The sequence below is a fragment of the Drosophila erecta genome, unplaced genomic scaffold, assembly GCF_003286155.1.
Source record: "Drosophila erecta strain 14021-0224.00,06,07 unplaced genomic scaffold, DereRS2 tig00000000-arrow-pilon, whole genome shotgun sequence".
NCBI classification, from domain to species: domain Eukaryota; kingdom Metazoa; phylum Arthropoda; class Insecta; order Diptera; family Drosophilidae; genus Drosophila; species Drosophila erecta.
The window spans coordinates 14,054,727-14,072,205 of NW_020825194.1; positions in this window are offsets into that span (position 1 = coordinate 14,054,727).

Sequence of the window (17,479 nt, forward strand, 5' to 3'; positions counted from 1 at the left end):
GACGGAACGCCGAACGAACTGAACGCAACGCAACGCATCGCATCGCATCTATCGGCATCGGAAGGCATCGGCCGGGCACCGCAGTTGGCATACGGCTTTTGGACGTCTTTTGAGTAGAACATTGCTTTTTTATATTCTCTGCTCGACGCACCGCACCGAGCAAAAGAAGTAACGCCAACGCCGCGTAACGATAGCTGCCGCTCCAGCGAGGAGCCGCAGAGTTGGTCCAAGTCGTCGACGGTTCGGTTCAGTTTCGGACTTGCTTATTTTCTAAAAAATCCAGCAACTAGCACACACACACGCCGTGGAGTGGAGTGAGGCCGCATTATTATATATAAAATATATATATTGCATATATATATATACGGTATAGAATATAGATATATATAAATGGGTGCAAAGTGCGCGCGCGTTTGCCGCCCCCAAGTCAAACGCCCATGCCTCCCAACCCGCTGAGGGGCTGAGGCTTCAGTTGCAGTTCGAGTGCCGTCAAATACTATTTATATACAATAAATGAAATAAAATATATACAAATATATATATATATATGTCTAAAAATATATATATCCGGTCGCGAGTGTCCTTTCGTGTGCGTTCGTGTGTGTGTGTGTGTGTGTGTGCGTCAGCGGGTGTTTGTTACAATAACAGCTTCGATTAAAAGCAAACAACGAAATTCTAATGCAATCATCTGATTTTTTTGACATATTCAATTGATTATTAAGCCCCCATAAAGACAAAAATTTAAAACGCTCCATTAAATCAAAAGGATTTGCCGACATCTTTAACCCAAAGATCCAGCCTCGATTGCAACAGTCCAGTCAACGGCGTCCACCCGTCTGCGTCGTCGTCTGCTGGCATCTAACTTCTAATTCGTTTGCCCCAAAATGATGCTAATCTTAAGAAAACTGAATCCTCCGATAAGCAAGATGCTATTGAACCATTAAGATTTTGAACGGGAAACCCGAAAAAGTCCACTGACTGACCTCTCATGTTTGCACACACTCTGATCCTGGTGCAATCCAACAGATACTTCAAGGCACTGCAACCGATTGAAAAGCCGCCAGACTTCCACTGCGATCCTCTGGAGCGGCTGTCCCAGCTTTTCCGGCTGGACTGCTCGCACCGTTCCGCGTTCCCGGCGACGGCGACGCAGACAACGATGCTAGAGTGGCCAACGAACTGCCTCACAGGACTCACCAGGATCCTTGGGATCAGCCAGGCCATAGCCGTGGACACGAGAGAAAATCTGAACACCGCCATGGATAAATAACATCAGTAAATTGTCCTGTACGTGATCAAAAATCGCACATGTCCCATGCTCAAAACCACCAATGCACTTGTCCATCATAATATAATAATATATTGCATAAATGGGATATGAACTTATATTTTCAATTAGGAGTTGAGTATTCTCAACATTTACGAAGTTTATTTTATGAAATTGATTAGGTAGGATGATAATGCATTTTATGTCATACTCATTGATGGTCAAAACATAGGACACTTGTTAAGCTTAAAATAAATTTGTTTTGCGTGAGCCTATTTAATTGAAATTAAAAAGAAATGGTACATTTTTCTTATCTTACAAATAAATATTCATATTCATTCCCTATCCATCACTAAAATTTTTATTTACTCGCCGGTTCTTTACCGCTCTGTTTTCAAAGGCTAAACTACTTGTTAGCTTCCTTTGAGTGCCTCTCAAGCTTTAGCACGTGCTTGCTCGCTAAAACATAAAAAGTCTATATGAAAATGGGGCAAATGTGTTGCAACTCGAGGTATTAAATGACACAAGCTTAGAGTCCTCTCCCCAGCGAAAGTACCGACGGCAACTCTGAGTGGTTTCTTGTCAGCAATCTCAAAGTAGGGTTCCGATTTTGGAGTATCTTGTGGAATGCATTTTGAACATTGGGGAGTCTTCAGTAGAGGAGAATGTTCTGAGAAAGTCTTTTTAACCGTGGGGGATGCTCTTTTAGTCTTTCTCCCCTAACTAACACTTCCCTAACCAGGCTCACACACACACACATACAGACACACAATATCCCATGCCCATTCTCCATTTTGTTAAGCTGCCCCAACTGGCAGCGACGTCGACGCCAGCAGCGCTGCTTCCCCTCCATGAACGAGTATTTGAAATGCGCACTAGCTCTAGCTCAAAGAGCTTATGTGTCTGTGTGGGCTCCCCTCCGATGTGGCGGTGTGTGCGTGTGGGAGAGTATCCGGTTTCGGTTGGGTGGGCGGCTCAGGAAGTCCTGGCTGCGCTGCCGCTGATTTTATTTGCAAAGCCCCACTGTGTGTGCTTTTGCCGTTGCCTTTGGCTTTGCAGTGCCTCCCTGTGAAATATCCTCCTCCCCCCGGACATTCGCGTATTTTTTCGCGGCTGCGGCGGGCAAACATTTTTTGCTGCCAATACACATACCAGCGCACTCACACCCATACACACACACACACACTGGCTGGGGCAGAGAGCCGCGGCAACGACAACGACAACGCAACGACAACGACACCGTCAGCGGTCGTCCTCGGCCTATTCGCGGCGAAATAATTTTTCGCATTTTTAGTACAAAGCTTCACATCAACGTCGTCGTACAAACAAATTTTTATTTTCGGATTTTTCAATTACGTTTTCATTTATTTTTAAGTATTAAGTTTGCGTGCACTCAAAAAAAAAACCAAAAACAAAAAGCAACTAAATCAGCAACTAAAACTCGAACAAAATCATAAGGAAATTCATACCCAGAAAACAGTTGATAGATCGTGTGTCCAAACATCGAAATCAAAAAAAAAAAAAAAAAAAACTCATTCAGACCAAAAAGAATCGAATCACATTTACCGGCTTCCAAAGAACGATTCTCAAGTGTTTTTTCGCAGTATCTCCAAAAGTCTCGACTAAACTCTCAACCGGCAGGAACTCTCGACGATTCTCAGTTTGTTATATGTTTGAACTTGTTTGCCCTCCCACAACACAATATCATCAGTCCATTTTAGTTATTTAAAATATCAAAAAAACGAATAGCAAATGATATTTGAAAAACAAAGATTACGAAAAAGTCGCGAAGAAATTGAATAAAAAACACTAGAAGAACAAAGACACAAGTTACAAAATTCAAATGTAAAATCAAAAGTACAAAGCAAAAAAGATTGTTGGCAACATTTTTATAAGTATATATACGTATTATTATGATTTGTATATATTTTTTATACGAACTCAAAAGTACAGAGTCCAAAACTCAATTTTGATACGCAGAATTGCTCATGTGATGCTCCGAATCCTCCGACGGGTAAGCAAAAAGTGTGTGTTATCTTCTACTGATTAGAAGACGCTGGCAGAGCGAAAGAGAAGGGGCGAAAGAGAGAGAGGGAGAGAGTGAGAGAGAAGAGAATGGGGTCCTGTTCTCGGACTTCTCCTTTTGAAAGTGTTTGAACCGGCATTACGAAGACTGCCAGCCGCAGGCTTCGGGTCTTCGTGCCTTCGTGCCTGATTTTCGGCTGCTTCGTGTCCTGCTGCTTTCTAATTGCGTCCTCTCTCTGCCGGCGTCTGTGTGCGTATGTCTGTGTGTGTGTGTGAGTGTGTGCGACTGTGAGTGCATTACATTATCCTGAGGCAGCGGCTACACCTACACCTACGCAGCAGCTTCGGCATCCGACTTCCGATTCCGAATCCGCTCCGATTCCGACTCGGCAAGGACCTCAGCTTGCTGCGGCCGCTGCCTGCCTGCTTCTTCTCTTCTAGTCCTTCTTAAGCTACACGCGCGTACGGTCGTACCGCCCGCCCGCCCGCCGCTCATCCCGCTCGTCCCGCTCGTGGCCGCTCGTTTTGGCCATCGGCTCCTCCTTGGAGCGCTTCTTCGTGCAGGTATGCGTGCGGTTGTGTGTGTGAGCAGGCGCACACTTACTTGCACTTACTGCGTGTAGGAAATTATCTGCTCCCTCTGTCGCTGCCGGCGTCGCCTAATACATATATAAATAATATATATTATTATATGGGATATACATATATTTAAAAGCGACGACGCTCGTGTATATAGAAAAGGCAGCTCGTTATCGCAGATGCCTGGATAAGGGATGCCAGGGAGTAGGGAGAAGGACCGTCTGCTTGCAAGAAAGTGTAGCACACTTATGTGGGCAGGCGTTGACTGAAGCAGCAGCAATAGCAGCGGCGGCAGCTGAGACGGAAACGGAAACGGAGTCCGAATCCTCGACTTCGACTTCGACTGAGGCAGCGCCTTGGTCTTCTGGCACTTTACTTTCGCAGTCTAGAATACGAAATTCAGTACGTTTCCAGTCACGCGAGCTGGCAGAAGTTTTGCTTGCGTATGTCTTCTATCGACGACGTCGACGAACGCCGCCTCGACTTGTGTAAAAATTCCAATCACTCCACATAAATTATTAAAATAAAATAATAATAAAATATTAACAAAACAAAAAAAAATAATAATAAAAAAACAAAAAAAAATGGTGTAGCGTGCATTAGCTGTGTGTCTGAGTTGAAGCCTCAATTCAAATCAGTTTCAAATCAATCAAATCTAAGAAAATATAATTATTTTAAATAAAATAAATAATAAATAATAAATTTAAATTAAATAAATAAATAAATTTCATTATCACATAAACTAGAAATAACTATTTAAAGCCTAGTTCAGCCAGTTCAATCGTCTCGCCCATCGAACCCAGTCACAGATCCTCCTCAATTAGCTCAGGTGTCGCTGTCTTGTGGTACGTGCAACTTGCGGCGCGTTTATTCGCTGCCTTCTTTCGCGATTAGCCAACCAAAGGGCCACACACACTCTCCAACAAAATCTATAAAAAATCGCAAAAAATACTAACCAAAAAAAACATAAAACACACCAACACACACGCAATCGGGCGCCACTTGCTGCTAGTGCTGCGGCATTGGTGGCTACATTGCGCATACGACACGTTAGCCCGCAATTATCCTGCCTGCGCATTGGCAGGCGTCGCGTCTTGGCTTCGATGGGGAAAAACTTGGCAGGAAATTATCTAGAGCGCCCAAGGCAGCCAGAGCCTCAGATTCGCCGCAGCCCCGCTCAACTTAGTCAGCAACTTTTCACAGACACTCGCACTCACATTCACACTCACGCACACACACCAGCAGCAGGCCATACTTATACTTATATAGTTGAGATACAGAGGGTCGTATCTAATTTTATATAAATACTCTCACACAGACCATGGCACAATCGGAGCCGAATATGAAAGCTTTGGGGCTTCGTTTCTTGAAAGACATTTGATCGTCTTGGCTGGCAGCGACTGCAGCGCAGCAGCAGCGGTCAGTTAGGAGGTTTATCCTTAGTCGGTTGGTCACTCAGCTAGGGTACAACAACAGCGCAGTCAGCATTAGTCAGTAATCAGTAATCAGATACCGGTTCAAGTCCACACTTCGATGATGGTACGTGCCAGGTTTGGGAATGATGAGAGAATCTCAGAAGGATGTTTTAAATAAATAACTTGCTGAAGCTGTGACAAAGTGAGCCCAACTTACGTTTGTGAAAAAACAACAAAAATTTACCAACTCAGAAAATAAATGTTGTGAAAACAGTGCTACAAATAATAAAATAAAACACTAAATACAAAATAAATATAAAAAAATTTGCTTTATAATTAAATAGTAATTTGTGTTATCTTTATATTCAGTTCCAAGTTGTTACTAGTAATAACAAAGAAAAATGTTTATTTCGTTACTATTACATTTAATTAAGTCTGTATGACTTTTAATATTTTAAACCTAACATTATTAATTGGGTAAAGAAATAGATGTTTCTACTCAAAATTTCTAAGAAAATTGTATATCAATTATGTTTTTTTCTCATCTTCGAACTTACATTTAAACAATTATATTATTTCTCTTCACAAACAGAATATCGAAATCTAGCTAAAAATAAAAACAAAGCCATAAAACAAACAAACGAAAAATAAGTCTTGCAAAATAAATAAGAAAGCAAACATGCTCGAAATTCTAAATTAAACTTGTAAAATCGAAAGCGCTGCGGCAACAAACCTTTGGAAAACCCTTTCGAAAGAAAATAACTAATAAATACAAAAAATAACTAAATCCATTAAACCGGAAATGCTCTGAAACAGTGAAAAGTGTGGCATAGTTTTCGGTGTGCGACGACATGAAGTGACAACAAATGTAGCAAGCCGTGCGGCGGTGCGTTAAAAATAAATGAATCCGTTAGCAACTAAAGCAAAGTTACCATAATTAGTGCCCCTGATGATCCCACTCCCGGCCCCCGTTGACCGCAGCGCTACAGTGAATTGTGTTCACCCCCCAAAGCCCCAAACCAAAAAATTGCCCCTGAAAGTAAAAAGTCTGTGCACAGCGACTCGGCCAGAGAAATGAGCCGCCGTCATCCGAATTCCAAAATGCATCACCAGCGACCGGAGCGGTCAGCGGTCCACTCCCGCCCGCTCCTGCTCCTGGCAGCGGTACAGTCCCGCTCCTTGGGAGCGACTGCCACTGCCGCCGCTCCTGCCGCCAGCTGCCAACGCTGAACACACGGCCGCCATGAAGCGGGGCGATCCTCTGAAGCGGCTCGATTCGCACTCGCCACTGGCATTGTAACTTAAATTAAGGGTAAAATATCGCAAATGGTATTGGTGCAAAAAACAAAAAGCAAAAAACCAAGCAAACAAACAATGAAAACAAACCAAAAATCTATGAACATTTCATCCCAACTCGAACTGAAAATTCAAGAAAAAATTATATGTTGTGTTAATGCAAATTTATAAAATAGGCTTAGGCAGTTGAGGGCGCAGATAAAATATAGAGAAGCTGCAAGTTTTTACATATTCTAAGTTAATTATTCATTTATTATTCTGGATAGAAACTGAAACTAAAAGAATAATGAAATCGACCAGTATAAAAATTATGTCTAATGATGTAAATTATTTGTAATATTTTTAGAGCTGAAAGTGAAATATATATTTTATTATTTTTGGATCCACAGAAATTATTTATTAATGTAGCTTCGTAGATTTCATTTAGTTATACTTATCACAAACGTTATCAGTTCTTTTCGCAATAACGAATTTATTTTATTTTCGCTTGCAGCTTGTGACTTGTAAACTCATCCAATTACTGATAAATATTAAACCTATAAAACCGCCAAATAGCTCGCACTTAAAACAATCCAGTTGAGTTAGCATTTCGATAGAAAGAGAGACAGATTCCTTAAGACATAGGCCTTGTGAACTCCCCCCATTGAATTCTCCACAACATTTTCAGCCTACCATCTGAACCAATTGACCAGATTACTAATCTCACATTTACGTTGCGCCCTGTGCCATCGTCTGCTTTTTACTTACAGGTTACACCATATCGAGAAGTTATCCAATGAGAAAGCCGCTTAAATTTTGGTAAGTCAACTCCAGTTCATCCTCCTACTTTAAGTCTGGGTCCAGTCTTGGTCTAATGAAACGCCTTTGTGCTCGAGTGGACTTCATTTTTTAATTAGAAAGTCAACACACACACACATACACAAACTCACACACTCACGGGAGTGAGGCGAAGTATCCTTAATCGAAAAGTGCTGCCATATGGAGAGGCGCCTTTGTGAGCTGCAGGACTCTGCAATCCCCGCTCCCTTGTTTGCCTTTGTTTATTTGTGTGCTACTTAAGATGAAATGGCAAAGAAAACTGACAGAGATGGTTGTTGGGCTACTAGGACTACTAGGTGGAGGGTCGGGGAAACTGAATCCTGCATCTGCCCTGTGTCCGTTTCAATTTCTCGTACCAAGTCAGCTCTTCACGCAGACATTTTCTTTGACTTTCCACCCGCCAGAGCTGCTGGGAGAAAATAAAAAGCAAAACAAACAGAGGCGTCTGGGCTAGAAGAAGAAGAAGACGGCGAGTGTAGGGAGCAGTGTGCAGTGCAACAGCGGAAACGGAAATTGCTGAAGTTGCATGTGTGTGCCGTGTCCTTACCCTCCTTCCTCTCACGTGTATATCTCTCTCCCTGTGTGTGTGTGTGTGTGTGTGTGTAATGAGGCACCGTGTTATCCTTTTGCTGACAGCAGACGCCGCTAGTTGCTGCGTTGTTGGATTTACAAGCAGGCTGCAATTATTTTCAGCTTAAGCGACAAAATAGAAGGAAGCAAGTCTTAAGCATTTACCATTTCCCAGTCTCGTTATTATCCAGCTCGATGCCGTGTAAATGAGTTTGCTGCAGTTTTTACTTGTTATTGCCAACTTCAGTGCTGCCTGCTCTGCTTTTATTTTTCTCGTTTAAATCCACTCGGAGTAGGAAGTTAGGCCCTACGGCTTGAGTTGCTCATGTGCAGCCATCGCAACCCCTTCCATCTGACTGCCTGTCTTCTTTCTTTCCAGTGCATAAGTAAGTGCACCCAAGGCTACTGGATTCCTACTCTGGCAGTCAAAGAGATCGGTTGTGTCGCGCGCATGCAAAAGTGATTTATTTTTTGCTTATCGGTGCATTCCCTTTTGTGCTCAAAATAGCACAAATCATTTATTTGGGCGCTGCTTTGAGCGGTGTCGGCAGTTTGACAAAAACAAAAAGTGCATCAGGTGAAGTGCATTCAAACGGTGCTTTCTGCCCTTCGGGCAAGTCATCTACCTCACCCCGCGCAGAACTGCACAAGAGGTAAACAAACTTTGCTTATCAGTAAAACCGAACTGTTTATGCTCTGTTCCGGACATTTGGGCCCGCAAATTATTTGCTGAATATTAAGACAATATAAAAACAATGAATGAAAACAGTTTCGATGACTCTCAGCTTATAAAGAAGCAGATTGATCATGAAAAAATGTTCTCAATAGCTGGAAAATTACCTAGTAAGATTAGAGACGAGTGCCGATCAGAAATTCAACGCATTACATGCAATAAGTCTCAAAGCAGTCCCACCACAACAACAGTGACATTTTCTAGTGCCAGTAGCAGCACCATATACACAATGGCAAATCCCACAATGAGCAGCATCTGTTCTGGTTCAAGTGTAGCAAACCAAGAATGTTCCCAATTGACCAGCCCCGACATTGCAGCAAAAAATCTAAGCGGTGCTGCCAGAAGATTACTGGATGATCAAAATCGGAAAGCAGGCAAGAGAAAAAATGCAAAGCCACTGTCCCCCATCCTTAAACCGAAAAGAGTGAGCAGTACCCAGGGCCCGCACTTGGTCCCCACAATTAACCAGAAGGCAAGCTCTAGTAACAGGTTTGCTATTCTCGACACGGACATCATTACTAATGAAGAAAACGGGGAAGACATGATGTCTGAGGATGCCGATGATGCTAGTGCCCGCATGGACGAATTTCAATCTGCAGAAAACAATACTGCCAATAAATCCCAGGAAACATCTAACGCCAACAATCAACTCAAAGATTTTAAAAAACCACCCCAAATTGTTGTTAATATTAGCAACTTAAATGACCTATTTGAGCTCATACAAGAAAAGGCAAGTCTAGATAACGTCGTAGTCAAAGCTAACCAAGGGGAAACAGTCAGAATATTTCCCAAAGACAGTGACACTTACAGAAAAATTGTTAGCTATATGGATGAAATTGGTATGCAGTTTCACACTTACCAAATGCTGACAGAAAAAGCACACAGAATTGTAGTAAGGGACTTACATCACAGCACACAAAACAAAGATATAACGGCCGATCTGAAATGTTTAGGCTATGAAGTACTTCACATTCACAACCCTAGTTCAAGGGTTAATAAAGATGAAAAACTCAATATTTTTTTCATTAACATTAAGCCCTGCCCTAATATTAATGAAATTTATCACGTGAAGACCCTTTGCCGACAGAAAATACGGATCGAAAGGATGCGAAAGTCTAGTGAAATTGCACAATGTCGACGTTGCCAGGAGTATGGCCATACAGCTAAATACTGCCGCAGACATCCAAATTGTGCCAGGTGTGGTGAAAATCACCAAACCACACAATGTACACGTCCTGTAGATGCTCTGCCCACATGCTATCACTGTTCTCACGATCACATGGCTAGTTATAAAGGTTGCCATAAGTACCAGGAGCTTCTCCGCAGATCTATGGGGCCTGCGAAGAAGGCGAATCACTTAAATAGGCAGAATCATGGGTTCAACCATAGAGATCAGCAACAGTTTCCTTCCGTGCAGATTAATCGCCGTAAGAGTACTAACCAGTCAACTGAAGATCAGCAACCAACACAACAACACCAAAATATGGTACAGCATCAACCATCTATAGGCCCTGGGGTAAATACAAAAGTATCCTATGCCACAGTAGCAAAAGAATACTCTAATACAACTCCCTCCAAGGATGGACCAGCTCAGCGACGTTTATATAACTTACAAACGCAACAGTTATCGCAGCAACAACGACTGAACACTCAGCAAAATAATTCACTTGACGTCCAAGCATTGTTACAACAGCAACAACAACAGTTCCAAGAATGGCAGCAGCAAATGCAACAACAACAACAACATCAGTTTCTTATGTGGTTGCAACAGCAGCAACAAGATCAGCAACATCACAGAAATCAAACCAATCAACGACTTGAAAAGCTCGAAAGAATGGTATTTGAAATAACCACCATGTTAAAGCAAGGAGCTGGGAATGAACATACCTACCAGCTTTCTAACAACGCTCCACACCCACAATGAATCCACTAAAGATTCTTATTTGGAATGCCAACGGCATTTCAAGAAAAGCTAAAGATATTGAGCTTTACGCGCACAATAATAGCGTGGACATTCTTCTTGTGACGGAACTTAGAATTAAAAGAGGGGATACTGTTAAGATATATGGTTATGCTTTCTATCCAGCATTTAGGCCATCGCAAAATAATAATAGCGTTGGTGGAGCAGCCGTGTTCGTTAGGACAACTCTTCGCCATTTCCCGCAAAGGGTCATAGAGACACGCAGCATACAAATGTCTACAGTAAAAGTAGCTACAGGACTGGGTGACGTGCAGTTCGGCGCCATTTACTGTCCTCCCAGTGTTAGTATCGACGAAAGACAATTTACTGACACAATACGCTCTTGCGGCCAACGGTATATGATTGGTGGCGACTGGAACGCCCGACACTGGCTTTGGGGCGACACCTACAATTCACCCCGGGGGCGTGAGCTAGCGGAAGCCATCTCTATCACTGGAGCTAAGATACTTGCAACTGGTTCGCCAACCAGGTATCCTTATGTACCCAGTCATACGCCTTCCTGCATTGACTTCGCGGTGCATCATGGTATACCAGATTCCCTAACAAGTATAACACAAAGTTGGGATCTGGACTCCGATCACTTGCCTTTGATCATCAGTATTGTGACAGATAGTACCCATGTGAATCCAAGTCCACGATTAGTCAACAAGCACACTGACCCGCTCGCTTTTAGTCAACAACTGGAGAGCATGATCCCGTTGAACATCACGCTAAATTCTGGTGAAGAAATTGAAATGGCTGTTGATCACCTTACGCAAAGTATTCACAGGGCTGCGACTGCATCTACGCCTTCTGTTCCTCGGACAGGCACCCCCTATGGAATATCCCTAACAAGAGAGGCTAGAGAGCTCCTGACACAGAAAAGGAGACTCAGAAGGCGAGCAATCCGATCTCAAGATCCCTGGGACCGCATCTTATGGAACCGTGCTGCAAAACAACTACGAAATGTGGTAAGAGACCTTCGAAGTATCTTTTTTGAGCAGAAGCTGGCTTCTATGGACTATACGGTGGATGCTGGGTATTCACTCTGGAAGTCCACCAAATCCCTCAAAAGACAACCGTTCAGACAGGTACCCATTAGATGCCCGGGAGGTGAACTTGCTAAAAACGAGGAGGAACAGGCCAATTCCTTTGCAAATCATTTGGAGACTAGGTTCACCCATTACCAATTCGCTACAATGGAGCAGAATCGAGAGACGCTTGACAGCCTAGAGATACCCCTACAAATGTCGCTACCAATTAAACCAATCAGGGTTGAGGAAATTGCCGAAGTCATTAAATCAATGCCAATAAAGAAGACTCCTGGCATCGACAATGTCTGTAATGCCACGTTAAAAGCGCTACCTCTCCGAGCCATCCTATACATGGCGAAAATATTTAATGCTATATTTAGGGTGCAGTCCTTCCCAAAGCAGTGGAAAATGGCAGCAATTCTCATGATACATAAGCCTGGGAAACCTGAAGAGGATCCGGAATCGTATCGGCCCATAAGTCTGCTGTCTTCGCTATCCAAGATATGGGAAAGGCTGATTGCCAACAGACTAGGTGACTTTATTAAGGAGCGCCGTATCCTCCCAGATCACCAGTTTGGATTTCGACAGGGACACAGCACTGTGGAGCAGGTTCACAGACTGGTTAAGCACATTATTCAGGCGTTTGACGACTTGGAATACTGCAATGCTGTATTTATTGACATGCAGCAAGCATTTGACAGAGTCTGGCATATCGGCCTACTCTGCAAAATAAAAAAGCTGCTTCCAGCACCATACTATGGAGTCCTGAAATCTTACCTGGAAGATAGGAAGTTCATGGTCAGGGTCAGAAGCACCTACTCAACCCCTTGCTACATGAGAGCTGGAGTTCCGCAGGGCAGCGTCCTCGGCCCGCTGCTCTACTCAATATTTACCGCGGATTTGCCTTGCCCAAATATGCACCATATGGAAGCTCCCAGGAAGGCCCTACTCGCCACTTACGCTGACGATATCGCACTGTTATACAGCTCCAGTTCTTGCACTGAGGCAGCACGTGGCCTCCAAGAGTATCTCAATACTTTGGCTGCATGGTGCAAAAGATGGAACTTAAAGGTAAATCCACATAAGACCATCAATCCTTGTTTCACCTTGAAGACTCTCATTAGGCGCACACCACCCATACAATTTGATGGCGTAACCCTAGAACAACCTCTGCAGGCTAAATACCTTGGGATCACCCTTGACAAACGGTTGACCTTTGGCCCACACTTAAAAGCTGCGGCACGGAGATGCGGTCAGAGAATGCAACAACTGCGATGGTTGATCAACAGAAGAAGCACCATGACACTTAGAGCCAAAAGGGCAGTATACGCCCACTGTATAGCCCCGATCTGGCTATATGGAGTGCAGATCTGGGGTATTGCTGCAAAATCGAACTATAAACGCATTGAGGTCTTGCAAAATCGTGCAATGCGTGCCATCACCAACTGCCCATACTATGTACGTAGCTCAACCCTTCATCGGGACCTTAATCTGCATACAGTGGAAGAACAGATCTCAAGGCACACAAGCAGATACAGTGATAGGCTTAAAAGACACCACAGCATGCTAGCAAGACGCCTACTCCCTGCCAGGCCTCTAAGAAGGCTTAAAAGAAAGGGCTTTGCCAAAACAATTGGACAGCTTTAAAGACCCCCTCGACGTTTGAGACTCTGTTGTTAGTCTTCCCACGATAAGTGAGAAGTTTGGTTATATTATTTATATGTTTAATTGCAATGTTATGGTACTAGTACTGCATGTACGGATTCGTCGCTTTATAATAATAAACATTTAAAAAACCCAAGGCTACTTATGAAAAATGCGAAATTAAAGTTGACTTTTAGGCGCACAATGCATACCACCAACCCATGCCCCTTATATGTATTTAGCTACCCAAGACCCGGCCAAGTTGCTTGTTTCACTTGTTTTATTCGCTGCAAAGAAAGTTTCACGGCGACCTACACAAAATGTTTAGTACATTGTACGAAGCTCGGAAACTTTGGCCAGCATCCAGGTGGAAATGTCATGTAGAAAGTTTCGGGCCTTCGAAACTTCGAAACCTTTCGCCATGCACGGCCAACTCTTCTGATGGTCGGCCGGAAATCGTTTTAAGAACGGAAGTGAAAATTTCTACCATGCAGCTGAGCGCAACCATCTAAATATACATCTATACATGGCCCTCGAATAATCTCTTATTGAGACCGAACAATATGAAAAAAAAAACACGTTGTATGTGGGGCGGGAATAGAAGGGGGCGGCATGAAACGCAAATTCATTCAATTGCGAAAAGAAAATTACCCTAAAACGCGCCACAGAATCCGAAAGAGACAGAGACAGAGCGCCGCAACAAGTCGCGATGATTATCTGGAATTAAATAAAGCACACATTCGCGGCATATAGTATAGACCGATTCCGATTCCGATTCCTATCCCGAGTCCGAGCAAAGTATCCAACTTGCGCCGGCCAATGGCAGCGTTCACTTGAGCGGCGACCAAGTTGCACGCCTCGCTGAGCAAATGTCGCGGCCCTCGCCGAAATGACCCCACAACCCGCTCCTCAAAACAACCACCTATCCACCCAACCACCCAGCCACCCACTGACCACCCCCCGCCCAGTGGCAACTACGACTACAGCAGTCTGCTCGGTTCCGTTCTATTCCGTTTCCAGCGCTGGAAATTAAGTCAGCAAATGACTTGTAGAATATCAACCCATGTCCAGGGTCCGTCCGTGCGGCTTTCTGTTAGTCTGCGATACTCTACGAAATGGTACATTGAATTCACTAAAAGGATGGTATATTAGGGAGGAAACAAAATAATTATTGAGAAATCTTGTCCTTAACTCCTGGTAGATTAGACAACTGCAGTGGCATGGAAAGTGTAGTAGACCATAAATAACATTTACATTTAATTAATCATAACTAAACAGTAGATAAGATAGGATGATAAAAGCAATTAGTGTATTATATCTGTGTGCTAGATAGCTGACGTTGGTTAGATAACATATTGAAATTCCAGATTAATAATGCAAATAGTAGTAGGTGATCAAGAATGGCCAAGCTATTTCGCTTACCCATGTAGTTTGTAATGGAGAAGATGTGAAATCAGTTTGCATATTAAAGCCGAGGGCATTCAAATAACGCATTGCTGGATAGAATAGATCTTTCTTGTTTTTGTTCGCCTATTTCGGACATGGACAAACTATTGCAACAGATCAGCGGTCGAGCAGCAGCCAGGCGAGCAACAAGATAATCAAGTGTAATTTATTTCGTATTTGCTGCGCGCCATGCATGAGTTCGAGCACCACGACAAGTGCGAGTACGAGCATCTGTGCGATGTCATCTAGTTCGAGTACCTAGTATTTAATATCTAGAGAGGAGCCCACACACACACACACACACACACACGTACATAGACTTATATAGACTTGTATAAACTAGCAGGCGAATCAAGCCTCAGCCCAACCCCCAAAACTAGACCGGATGCACGAGCACTTGGCGTGAGGCGATCTGAGTCGATTTGGATTGGTGTCACGTCTCATATGGCGAAATCATTCAAGCATCCCATCCAGTGCACTGTGCTCTGGTCAGATCTAGCTTTATTCGGCGCTATCTCGATCGCTCGAATGCAGTGCACTGGTCATGCCAAGGCTCTGAGCTACACTTGAAATATTGGGTAAATAGAAAACAATGCAATTAAATTACCATTATCATTACCGCGTGGGATATTTGCTGTATTTAGTTCATATATCTATAAATATTTACAATTCGTCAACAATTTACATTTCAAATACAACTTCTGACTACCATATTATGATTTTTGTTTTCTCCTTAAGTTAGTTTAAGTAAACTTGTTTACTGTTAATCATTTGTTGTATAATTGCCAAGCAAACATGCCACCCATTGTCCGAAATTAATAACGATATTGTCAAGTGTAAGTCCAGGCGGAAGCCCAATGCTTTCCACTTTCCCACGTGCTCCGGTCCACAACAAGTGGTCGAGACACACCCTCTGTCCACTAACCCATCCCCTTTTCCCGACCACACCACACCGCACCACTCCATTTCCACTGCGGCATCCACTACCCATTTCCCCCGCCATGCAGCACGCACCAAAGTGGCTGAAAGCAGGGGAGAGCCAGCACAAATACGTATTAAAACGTTAATAATATGCGAGGGCCAGCAACTCATGACAGCTCCAGCTTCAGCTTCAGAGCCTCAGCCCGCGAAAGTTGCCGGTTGCGATGAAAAGCCGCAGACAGCGGAGCAGCCAGCCGGCCAGGTGAAGGTGCCTGCCTGTCCAACGCAAATCTTTCAAGAGTAGTTCCGCTTTTTTGTTGTGCCCACAGTCACGGCGACACTTCCGCTGCTGGGTCATTTTAAAGGTGGTGTGGCTGTGGGTGTGTAGTTGAACGTGGATGTGGAGGTGGAGGTGGAGGTGCTGGGGCATGTGTCATCAAGAACTGGGCACCTGAGCTGCAGTCTCTCCCCTGCCACGCACTGTTTTCGGCTCTCTGATTATCTTCATATTGTTTACAATTAAAACAATGACGGGTTTCCCAAAAGGGGCGGAGGCGTGAAATGTGCGGCACAGACCAAGTTGAAGCCTCACTGGGCTCCCAACTTCCAACTACCGACTCCCGACTCCCGACTTTTGGTAATTACTTTCGGGCCGGGCGGAAGTGCTCACCATTTTGTTTGTTGTTTCCTCGACTTTATTTCTTACTGCGTATTGGCCAGTAATAATAATGCCCAAAGTTTCTGTGGGCTGGGTCCAAAGTTTCGTTCTGCCAGTTGAGCAGACTGAATGTTAGTTTGGATTGGTATAGCATGGTATGGTACGATTGTTTCGTACGAGTGGTCGGGGTAGTGTATCGGTGGGAGTATTTCTTTGCGCTTCCGTAAGCAGCAAAACGGTATTTTTCCATATTCTCCAGCCGGAGGGAGGCGGAGAATTGATTTCGCCGCGCTTCGCATTTGTTGACTTGACTCTGGACTACTTGATTTATGTAGGGGAAGAAGAGTGCCTCTATTGTATCTTATGAAAAAAGATAGACGGACGCCTATTGGTTGTCTTTTTGGGGAGAGGAAGACAGAAGAGTAACCTCTGCCAGCTAAGGGAAAGCCGGAAAGTTGAGCGGGACGTCTGCGACCACAGAAAGTTTGACCAGGCCGAGCTCTAATCAATAAATCACTTCAAGGTTTTCTTAATTAAAACTTTTCCCTTGCACCCGACCACAAAAAGACTTGTCGAAGCATACTTGTAGACCAAACTTTTTACACAATCCATGGGAAAAAAGGACATAAAAATTGATTAACTACCGGGCGACCACAAAAAACAAGGACGAGAGCAAGCAAAGTTTCGAACCCTTTCCAATAAGAAAAAGTTTCGACTTGAGCAAGAAAAGTGCAAGCCAAAGAAGACACACCAGTAAGGATCGGAGCAGGGATGCAAAACTATGGCCCATAAAAACTGAAAACTATTAAGCGCTTAAGTCAGCCGGAAAATGAGACAAAATAGTTGGCCAACTAAGCTCTGGCTGAGCACAAAGTTGAGGAATAAGCGAGCCATTAATTAAGGGTTGCGGCATAAGAAACAAAATCATTTTGGCCTGAGAACGTTCGAAATCGCATAGGACTAATTGGCAAGCGCGAAAAGAACAATGGTAAAGAAAAACCCGAGCAAAAAGTAAAAGATGAAAAGCCTGGAAAATGTTTCTTAAGCGACCGCAAAAGGCCGGCGAAAGGAAAAATGTGAAAAATCAAAGGAAGCGACGGCCCCACTTGACA